Source organism: Podarcis vaucheri, assembly GCF_965113315.1.
Source record: "Podarcis vaucheri genome assembly, chromosome: Z".
NCBI lineage: Eukaryota > Metazoa > Chordata > Lepidosauria > Squamata > Lacertidae > Podarcis > Podarcis vaucheri.
In genome coordinates, this window is record NC_138758.1 from 7434579 (window position 1) to 7447800 (window position 13222).

Consider the following 13222-nt stretch of genomic DNA (forward strand, 5'->3'; position numbering starts at 1 on the left):
AACAACATGTCCATCCATGGTGGGAGATGCCAAGGAAGGGTGCAGAGGTCTCTGTGCTAAATTCTCTCCCCCAGGCTTCTGTTTTATGATTTCTTTTCTTTAAAAATTTATATAATTTTCACATTTAAACATTATCATCATATATATCATAACAAACAAATACAGTTAGAATAAAAAATAGAAAATAAAACATTTTCACATCATATTAAATCCATATTTTGGGATTACTCAGATCCCTTAACTTTCCTCCATTCCCTCCCCTGGTTCTTTTATATTATCTTATATTGTACTTGTCTATAATTTCCTTGTCCTTAATTATTTCTAATTTTGAACATTATCCTTACAAGTGTTTTTTTTTTAAAAAAAACAACCTGCTGTTGTATTAGGTTCTTTACAATGCTTTTGTAAATATGCAATAAACATTTTCCATTCTTTTTTATATTTGTTGTCTTCTTGATTTCTTAGTCTTCCACTTAATTTAGCCATTTCAGCATATTCCATTAATTTAAGTTGCCAATCTCCTTTGGTTGGGACTTGTTCTTCTTTCCAATGTTGGGCTATCAATGTCCGTGCGGCTGATGTTGCATACATAAGCAGATTTTTGAATTCTTTTGGTATGTCCATTCCAGTTATACCTATTAAGAAAGCTTATGGGTTTTTTAGCAAATGTTATTTTTATCATTTTTTTTTCAATTCATTATACATCATTTACCAAAAATCTTTTATAACTTGCATTGCCACCACATATAGTAAAATGCACCTTCTGCTTCTTTATACTTCCAACACTTATTACCTTTTGTTTTGTACATTTTTGATAGTTTAACTGGGGTTAGATGCCACCTGTACATCATTTTCATATAATGCTCCTTAAGCGCCCTGTTTTATTATTTTTGGTTGCTGTTTCTGCAATTTTGCTGTTAGATTTGTTCATTGCAGTGAGGTTGATTTCATTGTTGTAGAATTAATTTTTAAAGAAATAATTATCTGTTTAAATTTTGTTTCGTAGACCTTGTGTACAAACTGTGAAATGCAAGATAACATAATGAATGAATGAATGAATCCACCAAAAGTTACAGATAAGTATGGAAGAAATACAAAATGTGTACACAGGAAAACACTATTTGTACAGCAGTCTAATGACTTAAAAGGACCCATTTTTAAGGGGGTCATAACTTGCATATTTAGCTTTTAAACCCACACCTACTAAACACCCCACCTACTCTCCTTACTGGCTTATTCAAAGCTTTAATTTCCCAGAATCTAGCTTGATACATTTCAACTGAGAGACAGCTTGCATTTTTTGACTTTTCAGCACAATATGTTTCTGCATTTCTCTCTCTCTCTTTAATCAGATAAAGGTTTCATGATAGGGGGGAAATATAGTTGAACTATGGAGTGAACTTCAAAGCATATAATGAACAATACAATACAATACAATCACTTCTGCTTATCATTTCGATGGTAAGAGTTTCCTCCATTTGTATACACTGCACATGCCTGCACATGTGCATGCACAAACACAAAGATACTCACGCAACCAATGTGTGTGATGAAATTGATGCTAAAAGATGCATGCATGTCTCATTCAGTCTAGTGTTGATAGACGTCTGGTCTGCAGAATTATTCTCCATTTCTTAATTCAGATGCAGATCACTAAGAGATCATGGCAGCAGATTCTGAAAACAATTCAAAACGTTAGTGTTGACCTTTAAAGCCCTGAATGGCCTGGGCCCAGTATACAGTACCTGAAGAAGCATATCCACCCCTATTGTCCAGTCCTGATACTGAGGTCCAGCTTTGAGGGCCTTCTAGCAGTTCCCTCACTGTGAGAAGTTACAGAGAACCAGGCAGAGGGCCTTCTCGGTAGTGGCACCTGCCCTGTGGAATGCCCTCCCATCAGATGTAAAGGAGATAAACAATTATAGACCTTCTGTAGATATCTGAAGGCAGACCTGTATTGAGAAGTTTTAAATATCTGATGTTTCATTATATTCTGTTGGAAGCTGCCAAGAGCAGCTGGGAGAACCCAGTCAGGTGGCCAGGGTACAAATACTAAATTATTATTATTACTAAGTATGCTTGGATGGTCACATTTATTAGCTATATTAAAATGGTTCTGCAACAGTTAAGTAGAGACTAAATCTTGGCTTCCTGTTAGCAGATGGAATCTAAGGAGATGGGAAGTAAATTTCCCCACAACTCCTCTTGAGGAAGGGCCATAGCTTAGGGGTAGGATAGTTCTTGAATGCAGAGGGTCCTGGGTTCAATCCCTGATGTCTCTAGGTAGCACTGAGAGCAACTCTTACCTGAATCCTTAGAGAGTCACTGCTAGTCATTGTACGTAGACAGTACTTAGCTAGAGGAACCAATGGTCTCCATCAGATATTCTAGATGGTCAGGACCACCCAGAAACCTGCACTGACAGATTGATTCTCTCTCCCCCCCCCCCATTAATTCTCATTATTGATGAAAATAAGATGAAATTAAAATGTGATCCAAAGTGTACAGGTGAGAGGGGATGCAATCCTTGTAAAAACATAAGAGCATAAAACAAGCCTGCTGGATGAGGCCAATGACCCATCCAGTCCAGCACAAAGTTCTCACAATGACTTAACAAATGTCTGTGGGAAACCTTTAGGCAGCACCTAAGCACAATGGCTTCCTCCCCTCCAGCAACTGGTATTCAGACAGGGCTGTAGCTGGGGGGGTTGGTGAGATGGGCCCCCGCCAGGGGCGCAGGCGAGGGGGTGGGCATAAATTGTCTGCTGAGACCAGGTGCTCTGTCCAGCCAGCACTCCCTGCCCGCAGCCCAGGCAGGGCACTGGATGGCAGCTGCTCTCAGCTGCTCCCCTCACCCCTTGGCCCTCCTGGCAGCTGGGCTGGCTGGGCAGCCTGATGGGGGAGCCTGTGCGTGCCCAAACACTTCATCCCGTTTGGCCATGAGGTGCCGGCTCTGCATCTCCTGGACCTCACTCAGGGTCAGGGCTGAGAAGGTCCACCAGCCTCGGCCCCTTATGTGGCCTCGCCACCTCACTGCCCGCACTCCTGACCCTCTAGGCGTCGGGGGAGAGTCACCAGCTTCAAAGCCTGCCTACTCTGGAGTCACTTCTCTCTCTCTCTCCTTTCACACACCCTCCCTCAAGGGTGCCAACTTGAAGGTAGGTAATCAAGTCCTGTATAATTGACCACAAGACAGAGTGCGCACACACTATTTGAATGGCAATGCCCATTAAGTGGGGCAAGAGAACCTCCTCAAATATTTTAGGAGTGTGTGTGAAGGAACCTTGGCCCCAAGGAGTAGGCTCCCATGCCCTTCTCCCTATGAAAGTGGGGTGCTCCCCACTTTATGTGATTTCACTTATGCAGGCAGGGGCCCGGAACATAATGTCACACAATGGTAAGTTAATCAACGCAGAGTCTTCTTCATAAACAGAATAAAACTTTGCTGAAGAAAATAAACTTGTTCAGAAACAGCATAGTTAAAGAGCATACACAGAGCACTCATAGCAGCTATCTGACTCTTCACAGAGGCACACTCTTAGTTAGTGATTTACTAGTCTTGGAGCCACTCTGTCTGCAACAGCCTTTGTCTCATGATACATAACCCGCGTGTAAGTGGGGAAATGCCTCGGGTTACATACGCTTCAGGTTACAGACTCCGCTAACTCAGAAATAATACCTTGGGTTAAGAACTTTGCTTCAGGATGAGAACAGAAATCATGCTCCGGCGGCACGGCAGCAGCAGGAGGCCCCATTAGTTAAAGTGGTGCTTCAGATTAAGAACAGTTTCAGGTTAAGAACGGACCTCCGGAACAAATTAAGTACTTAACCTGAGGTACCACTGTATACCATCATCTAGGTCAACCTTCCCCATCTTGGTGTCCTGCTTCAATCAGAATTCATTACAAAAAAGAATTCATTACAAGTGTGTGAGGAATTGAATGGGTGTGGGGGGGGCTGGTTTGGGGTTGGAGGAGAGGCAGAAAGAAGAGCTAATTTGTTCACAGCTAGGGGGTGCAATCTGGACCACAGCGCATCTCCCGGGGCGCAAGATCACCTAGCTATGGCTCTGTAGTCAGAAGCATAATGCCTCTGACAGTGGAAGTAGAACATAGGCTCACACATTTTTATTGGCCCTTTTATAGGTTCATTGATGCCCCAACCTGGCCTTGAGGGCCAGAAGACATCATCTTGTAAAAACAAATTTATGGGAGAAATCTTCATCCCTGAAAAGAGAAGGGCAAGATAACCTCCATTTAAAGAACAGATGAGTATCATTTGAAAAGCATGACAGATAGGTAAGTTGCAATCTGCACACATTCGGATCTCTCCAAGGTCTCAGGCAGAGGACTTTCACACCATCTGCTAACTGATCCTTTTCACTGGAGATACTTGGGGATGTTAAGCATGCAAAGCATGTTCAGTGCCACATAGATCTGGCTCCTACACACAAATGCTTCTCCTCATGCCCCTCCTCCACCAAAAGCATTTGCAGAGCTCACATCACTTTCTTGTTGCTCAATTTCCTGCTTTCCCTCTTACTTCTGTGTAGGTCATGTATTGCTTCATTAATTTGCCGTACTGTTCTGTTGAATCTGCATGAAACAAACAACAAAAAAGGACATGTACTGCAATTTTCCTTCTTTTTCTGTGCCTTTGCCTCTGTTCCACTCATACATGCCAAAATTACTGTTGTTGTTGATGATGATGATGTTTAAGAAATTAAAAGGCCAAGTGCCAGAGAACACTAGCCCAGGCAGTGTTAACTTCCTGTGGCTGCAAATTACATGGAGGGCAACCCATCCATACGGTGCCTTAACCTGGCTTACATGAGACAAAGGGCTTTCCTAGCAATATTCAGGGTGGTGAGTTGCAAAGAGGCTGAAGATGTTGGTAGGGCCCTCCAAGGACAGTTTGCCTAGGGTCTGCCAAAACTCAGAGTCAATAATGGCTATATTCATTTACAACTTGAAATCTCTCCCAGCTAATCTGAGCCTATGATATGTGTAAATCTTGATCCACAAGTGTAGGAGGTTAGATGAGAGGAATGATCACTGTGTTACATCCTGTTATGGTTCATCCTGGAACTCCCATAGCTATCTGCCCTTTTCTCCTCAGAACAACACTTAGTCTAAACCGACAATTCACACTGGTCAGAGCGAAGTGGTGTGAAACCGAAACCTCTTGCACCAAAGTCCACCAACTCCCATCCTCTCCAAAGAGAAAGTGGCATGATGCTTTTTAACACATTCTACAAAGAATGAAAATACTGAGAATTCCAGTATGGATCTTTTACCAATGTATTTTGTGGCAGAACAAAAAGAAGAGTACTTTATTCCAGAATAGCAGTGGAATATGATAAAGTTGTGTGAAAAGATGCCAAAACAATTCATAATCAATAGCAACTATGTCACCGTAAAAGGTAAGAGCTGAGAGGTCCTAAGTGAAGTTGTTTAGCAAAATGGGATAGGAAACAGAGAGGCAGAGACAGGGAGACAGAGAAGGGAGTAAGGCAGTCTGTTGGACACCATCAGCTGGCCACTTCTGTGCCAAAGAATAACCCCCCCACATACACATCTTCCCTTGAATTTATTTGAAAGAACTGAAAAATGGCTAGATCTTGACCAGGTGCCTTAGCAGGAGGAAAGGGGACCAGAGTGTGCCTTCAATTTTGCTATAATTCCTCAGCCCAGGAGACTTGTCAGGGGATTGATTGCAAGGTGAGCTTGGCTTCAGCTTATTGTCTGGCTCCCTGCATGGAACATTTGATCATTTATCATGCCATCGATCCAATAAACAACACCCCACTGTCATCTGTTATTTTTGTTCTGTGCCTTCTTGGTTTGCAGGGTAAGCATGAGTGTAGGAAGGAGAAAACATATTTTATATAGAGAGAAGATGCCCAACTTTTCAAAAAGAGACAGCATTGCCTCATTGTATGCTGCTAGACAGCTTTTTAGTTAAGGTCAGCTTCGTCAGCTTTTTTTTTTCTTCTCTCTCTCCCTTCCACCATGCTGTCCAAGAAGACTACAGCTTCTTATAATGTTTCCTATTGTCCATAACTCTGTCAGAGCTCAAAGGCAATGACAACAAGTGCTCAGTTGAGTTGTACTCTGCTAGGCTTGCAACTTTTAAAACTCTGGATAAGGGGCAAATAGCTCAATGGTTCTGCTTTGTATGCAGAAGGTTCCAGATTCAATTCCCAACATCTCTGTAACATAGGATTGCCAAATATCCAGAATTTCCCAGACATACCCGGAATACTGCAATTGAAAGCAGTGTCTGGATGAAAATTGGAAAAATGTCCAGGAGAATCCAGACGTATAGCAACCCATGTCGGCAGAGTCATTTTTGCCAATTTCCCTTAAAAATAGCTCAGAAACGTCAACAAGAAAAAGGTCAGCAACTTTGGTCAAAAAGGAAAGGAAAGGAAAAGAAAGGAAAAAAGGAAAGGAAAGGTCAACAACTTTGGCAAAAAGTTTTCTGGATTTTTACTTTTTGAAATATGGCAACCCTGCTAAGATTCTCTCTCTTGACAATCTGGAGAACCACTATCAGATGGTGTCAGCATTATTGAGGGATGCACCAGTCGACCAGTATGTTGAACATTCCCCCCCCCCATTTGAATTCATAAAATGTATGCGGATGTTAGACTATGTATAATCTTTCTTGAGCTATTCTTTATGGAGCTAGTGTAGTTTTGTGACAATGACCATTCATGAATTCATTCATTAGCCCATGTGATATTTATATGTTTTCCATTAATCATTTGTTTATTTTCCATTTTCCATTGCATTTCCTCCTCACTTTCCCAACCAAAAAATGTTTGTTTCTTTTTTTAAAAAAAGGTTTCTTTGTTCCATCAGAGTGACTGAGCACTTTAATCCACTTCAGTCTTACAAACCTAATATTAAAAAGCATTGATAAGACAGCTTCTTGCCTTCCTATTAAATCTATATGCAGTCTGTTAGTGGCAAGGAAAAATAGGTATAAAAGAGGATAATTCCCTGGATGCTAAGCATGAGAGAACCCAGCAGACATTTAAAATCACAAAATATGCAGCAAAGTGAAACATTTGAAATATAGGCTGTTGGACCTTTAAAATATGCCCCTAAGTGTTCCATAATGGTCCCCACTTCTCTTTGCACAGAAAAAAAACAAACAAACCCTACACGTTTGGTAAGTTTAAAAATGTTTACTTAACAAACTCTCCAAAGGTTCTTGTGCTTTGCATACAGCAGTCAGAAAACACAGACAGCAATACTTAGGTTAGTTTCAAAGTGATGAAAGTTCTTATATTGTTGTTATAGGAAAACAAAAAATAGCATATGAAAGCAATGTGGTCTGAGCTTGGATCAATCAGCTCAGACCTCGCATGTTGAGCTTCTCTGGTGAACTGAGGGGGGGTGGACCAGGGCAAGAGGGGGTTGCCTGGCAGGAGAGCTTACTCCGTGGCATTAACCACTTCATGCATAAATTAGCCTTGAGCATGTTGATTATATTAGGCTGGCTATCCCACACATTCATCTATGACCAGCAGTGGAGGTTGGCGAGATCCAGCAGTTGCTGTTTTTCTTTACCATTGCTTATATCCCACTTCTCTGTTAGTATTTTCATGGCAACTAATCAAACCCAAGAATGCATAATAGGCTTACATTAAATCAATGCAAAACTGACATGTTGAAGACTTCCCCTTGCTCTGCTATAAATTGAGGGAGCTGAATGGTACAACAGGGGCACAAATGCAGGTAGTTGATGGTGGCTAATAATATCAGAGTCCTCGGCCCCTCCCTCTGCTACTTATAGTTAATGTTCTTTACCAGCTACTGAAAGGTTGCCATTGGGAAAGAGCAGGTGAAACGCCTGTGAGCTGCTTCCAGACAGTGTAGGAGATACAGAGCTAGGTGTTGCAGTGCAGAAAGCAGGCCACATCTTCTTACCTGCATTATGGTAGGGTCCCAGGTTCAATCCCCGGTGCCTCCAGGTAGATCTGGGTGATACTCCTGCCTGAATTATATACTAAGGAAACCACCCTGAGCCTTGTTAATGTTGTTGCTTCTCCACCCATCCTCTACAAACATGCAAGCAATATTAAACACCCTCGTATTGACTTGCAATTTCCTCCTGGGTGGTAAACCAGACTGGGGGGCAGATAGAAAGATCAGGGGAACGGGCAGAGGTGACAGTATCAAGGAGAAAGTTGGCCCATTCAGATAGCCTCCCCCCCATGCCCTCCCTCCCCACTGAAAAGAAAGGCCTGGATCTGCCACTGCAAATATCTCTACCTTACACATTTGTTTCTAAGCAAACTCATCTTCTGTGTAGATAGCTTGGAAGGCATTAGAATGTTTGGCAGCCACACTTCCATTTAAATACAGCTTGTAGTTTGTGCAAATAATACTGTAGCAGAGTTTACATTTATTTCCTAGTTGCTGCTTGGAAAGATATAAACATATGCAATCATAATCACTGCACGGCTGGTGATCCAGCCATTCTGAGGGAGAAAAAAAAAAAACAGTTATTAAGGTGCCATTTCTGGCTAAAAAATTTATTAATTACATTACCCACAGCCCATGCAAGTAGAAAAGTGTTCCAAATGTTAATGAATAAATGTGCTGTGCTGTTTAGAAATTAAGTGAGCATACCAGCCACAAATTAGGATCAAAACAAAAATAAAGTTGTCAGAGATATAACCATCTCACTTTCAAAATCATGTTCCATTTCTTTTTCAAAGAATTTCACCAAGTGTAACACAGGCTGCGTCTAGACATTGCATTCATTTTATCATTTGATGAGGGCAACATCAGGTGGTGAGGTACGAATAAGATCAACCCACAACAGATCAAACTCTGCTGTATTGTGTCATCAGCAGCAGAGAAACAATGGATAATGGTGTCCGGGAAAGTAGTTATTTCATTTTCAAATCGCTTCCTGTGAAACTGCCCCTCTCAAAGGAAACAAATTAACAATAAAGATGTATATTAAAACAAATCCAGTACTGCTACAGACCAGGCTAAGCACCTTGTTGAAAAAGGAGCATCTTCAAAAGGCAATGGAGTTGGTCCCTGCCTGATATATTATGCGAGGGAGTTTCAAAGCATAGGTGTCACCATACTAAAGGTCCCGTTCCTACCTCATGCATAGATAAGATAGCATATGCAAGAGACCTTCTCCTGCAGAGGGCAGGAATCAGTCAGATCATTACAGCTTCCAGGTATCCTGGTCCTAAGCTGTGCAATGCTTTGTTCACCAGCACCTTGAATGTAGCCCAGTAGCTAATTGGCAGGCAGTAGTAAAAGCAGATGTAACATAGGATGACAATAAGCATATGATATCATTGTAGGGATTTTGCCCCCCTATAGGACATGAGTCACAAATTCAGCTGAGAATATTTGAGTGATGAAATGCACTCCCCCCCCCCATGTTTTTATCACCCCTGTGGTTTCTGGGTGGGTGACATATAGACACATATGAATCAGCCTGCAGTAAAGCTTAGGAAGCAGATAGCTGATACGGCTTATTAAACCTTTGTAGACCTATGATGTTACCTCAGCAGAAACCTGAGATTACAGCATGTCAGGGAGGCTACTAGGCTGACCTGTTGACATAGTAGTTTGCAGTATAAAGAAAGGTGAGTGTATATGAAAAGTGAAATTCCTAAATATATTTTAGGTGTGGTGAGCCAGTGTGGTGTAGTGGTTAAGAGCGGTGGACTTGTAATCTGGGGAACCGGGTTCACGTCTCCGCTCCTCCACATGCAGCTGCTGGGTGACCTTGGGCCAGTCACACTTCTTTGAAGTCTCTCAGCCCCACTCAACTCACAGAGTGTTTGTTGTGGGGGAGGAAGGGAAAGGAGAATGTTAGCCACTTTGAGACTCCTTTGGGTAGTGATAAAGCAGGATATCAAATCCAAAACTCTTCTTCTATTTCTTCCATCTGCAGCCTGAAGTGGTATAGAGCATCCATCGTTCAGTCTCAGAAAGGGCCAGTTATACCACTCCCATAGCAATGTAAGAATCCCTTCCCACTGTGATATGATGATCCATGTAAAGAAGGTGTCTACCAGCATACCTCCTTCCTTCCTAGTATTACTGGAGAGGTGTGGGAAGGCACCAGGGAGAAGGAGCCCCCACACTACTGCAGGCAAATAGTCCTGAAGGTGTGTAGTTTGGAGAGGCAAAATGGAAATTCATTACCAAACAGATTTTCGTAATAAGAAACCTTTCAGGCTCCCAGTCTATATTAGCTGTGCCAGCTCTTGGGAAAAGAGAGAGAAAATAACCCAGTGCTTGTACACCAGGGATGGGGAACCCTTTTCAGCCCAGAGGGCTACATTTGCTTCTGAGGACCACATGCTGGTGGTGGGTGAGGCCAGAGGCAAAAATGGGCAGAACAACAATTGTAACTGTTACCTTTCTAAAGTAGGCTGCTTTCTACACATGCTCACACATCCCTCTCTGTCTTCCATTCAGGCAAGCAAGAAGCATGATCAGAGCTCAAAGGCACATTCCAGAAAGAAACGCTCAAGGAGGGTGTGGAACGAGACTGTTGTAGCCTGGGGAGAGTTCTGAGAATCAGAAGGAGAGGCCTGGGTAGGTGCATATGGCCTCAAGGCCTGAAAACCTCCACCCCTGCCATACATGCTTGAATACCAATTATTTAGTCATTTCTTGTACTAATTTGTTTCAAATGACATGTATCCCATAGATTAAAAAATGTGCACAGTGGCAGCTCTTGCATCCTATGGAAGCAGCTTGTGCTAAATGCAATTAATGGCATCTGACATTTGTGGAAAGTGTTTTCCTAAAGAGTGAACGTCAGTCATGTGTGACGAGGAACAGGAGAACAAAGGAGTCATACTAGGAGATTAAATTAGAATATTATCCTAAATTTCCAACGTTTATGTTTTGCTGCAGAGAACCTCCCAGGAACCTTCATACTAAAGTAAGGAAAAATTGATTTTATATTACCAATTTGAGGATACCCAGCAACGGGTAGCTACTGACTCATTCTCTTTGTGAGATTTTCAAGACATGTCAAATGCAATTGCTGTTTTGATAGCAGAGGTCTTTCTCCTTTGGAGCAAACAGTAAGAAATATTCTGCCATGCAGTGTGCCATGAATTAAGGAAAACATTTTAATTTTGCCAAGGTTCCCCTTCTTACTAACTTGCCTTTTTGACCTTTGCCATGATAGGTTGTACATATCTGCAAAAGACATGTTAAGTGCTCTTTACAGTTTAGAATCCTAAATCCTAAAATGGAAGGACCTTCCCATCACCGAGGCCACCTGAGCATTAAGTGACAGCAGTGACTCTAGAAATACCCCTAAGCTATATTTGTCTCCAGGCACTGTGGTCGTCTGCAAGTAATTCCCACACAGTGGGGTTAATGTTGCCAGCTTTCATGTCATGTTTGCAGACATCTTTGTAATAAAGATTGGTCTGCCAACAGGCCTGGTGCCTGAAGCCAGTCCCTCATGGAACACATCCTTGGGGATCCTGCCATAGACATGACCAATCCAGTGTAGATGTCACTGAGACAGGAGCAAAGGACTGGAGATGAGGGAGGATGAGGACTGAGGGGAACCTAAACTGACAGATTTCCCCTTCCCTTCTCATTTTCTTACATTACAAGGTTCCTGGTCCAAGATGAGTATAAGGTGCAGTGTGCAGCCTGTTCAATCTGGAATTAGCTTCAGATCCTTTGATGTAATTATTTTGAAGCAAGTGGCTTGTGGACTGTGGCCAAGCTCCAGGTCAAATCACATCCATCTCCCAGATACCAGCTCAGGACAAAAGGGAGAGCAATCACACACAAAGCAAATGGAGTCATGCATGGGTCCCATCTAGATGGCAGAGATAAACTGTTCATCAGAAAATACAAAATTCCCCAGAAAGACAAATCTCCAAATTCCAGATCCAAGTTTCATGAAAGACCTAATTTTATTTGCGAAGAAAATAGCTAGAAGGCATGCTTGGACCAGCAAGGGGAGGGAGGTCCATTGACAGGTGAGGCAGAAAGACTATTTTCAGAGTTAATTTATATCTTTGTGGAAGGGAAGAAAAATGTGAAAAGAGCAAAGCAGATAATAATGTTCCTGGTGACAAAATGTTAACTCTTCTGACATTAAAAAGTAATATGTTTTAGTTCACATAAATGTTATCAGAAGTGTGGTGGGGAAATCTTAGTCATATGTCACTGATGTCCCCAGTTCAAATTATTGCTCATGCATGAAATGGAATCTTCATATCAAGAGACCAGAAAAGTATCCAATGTGCTATATGTATGTGTATCTTTCTCATATTTTTTTCCCAGCTAGAAACCTTTCACAGGGGGTCAGCAACATAGATTTCAAGATACTGAAATGGTTGTGGTCTTATCTGACCTTTTAATTTCCAATTAATTAAAAAAAGGCTGCCAATGTTTGCAAATTAAATTTTAGCCCATGCCTTTTTCATTCCCACAAATAGTGGCTCATTCTGATCAAAGGAAGTTGATCTCCATAGTAGGAGCAGGTTGGGAGGATGATACATAAAAGGCAAATAAGGGGGGGTGAACAGAAATCAAATCTAGAACAGGTAAGAGCTAGGGATGGGTGAAGCATTTGTTCAGTTTGCATTTGGATGAAAATCTACCTAACTCACACTTCCTGAACCATCACACACATAAATGAAAGAATTCTTTGAAATTCACACTTCTCTGAATTTTGCAATACAGTTTTCACAAAACAGCAAAAAACATGCTTTTGCCAACTTGGAGTCCCCCAGATGTTTTGGACTACTACTTCCATCAGTTTCAGCCAGTTATATTAGTGTGGTGCTATAGTAGTAGTAATAGTAATAGTTTTACTATTTATTTATACCCTGCCCATCTGGCTGGGTTGCCCCAGCAGCTTCCAACACATATAAAAATATAATAAAACATCACATATTCAAAACCTTCCAATACAGGGCTGCCTTCAGATGTCTTCTAGAAGTTGTATAGTTATTTATCTCATTGACATCTGATGGGAGGGTGCTCCAGAGGGATGGTGCCAGTGCTGAGAAGGTCCTCTAGTGGTTCCCTTCATGTCTTGCAGTGAAGGAATCACCAGAAGGCCCTTGGAGCTGGACCTCAGTGTCCAGGCTGAACGATGGAGGTGGAGACACTCCTTCAAGTATACTGGGCCAAGGCCATTTAGGACGTTAAAGGTCAATATCGACACTGACCAACTCTAGTCA

The 13222-nt window shown here is 41.9% G+C and overlaps 1 long non-coding RNA gene across 1 annotated transcript; it reads left to right on the forward strand.

Annotated features, from left to right (window-relative positions):
• The first annotated feature begins 4061 nt into the window (after positions 1-4061).
• Positions 4062-11210, forward strand: LOC309523728. Its single transcript, XR_014215573.1, has 3 exons — positions 4062-4298; positions 9943-10010; positions 10473-11210. It is a non-coding gene; the product is annotated as an uncharacterized lncRNA (long non-coding RNA).
• The last annotated feature ends 2012 nt before the right edge of the window (positions 11211-13222 follow it).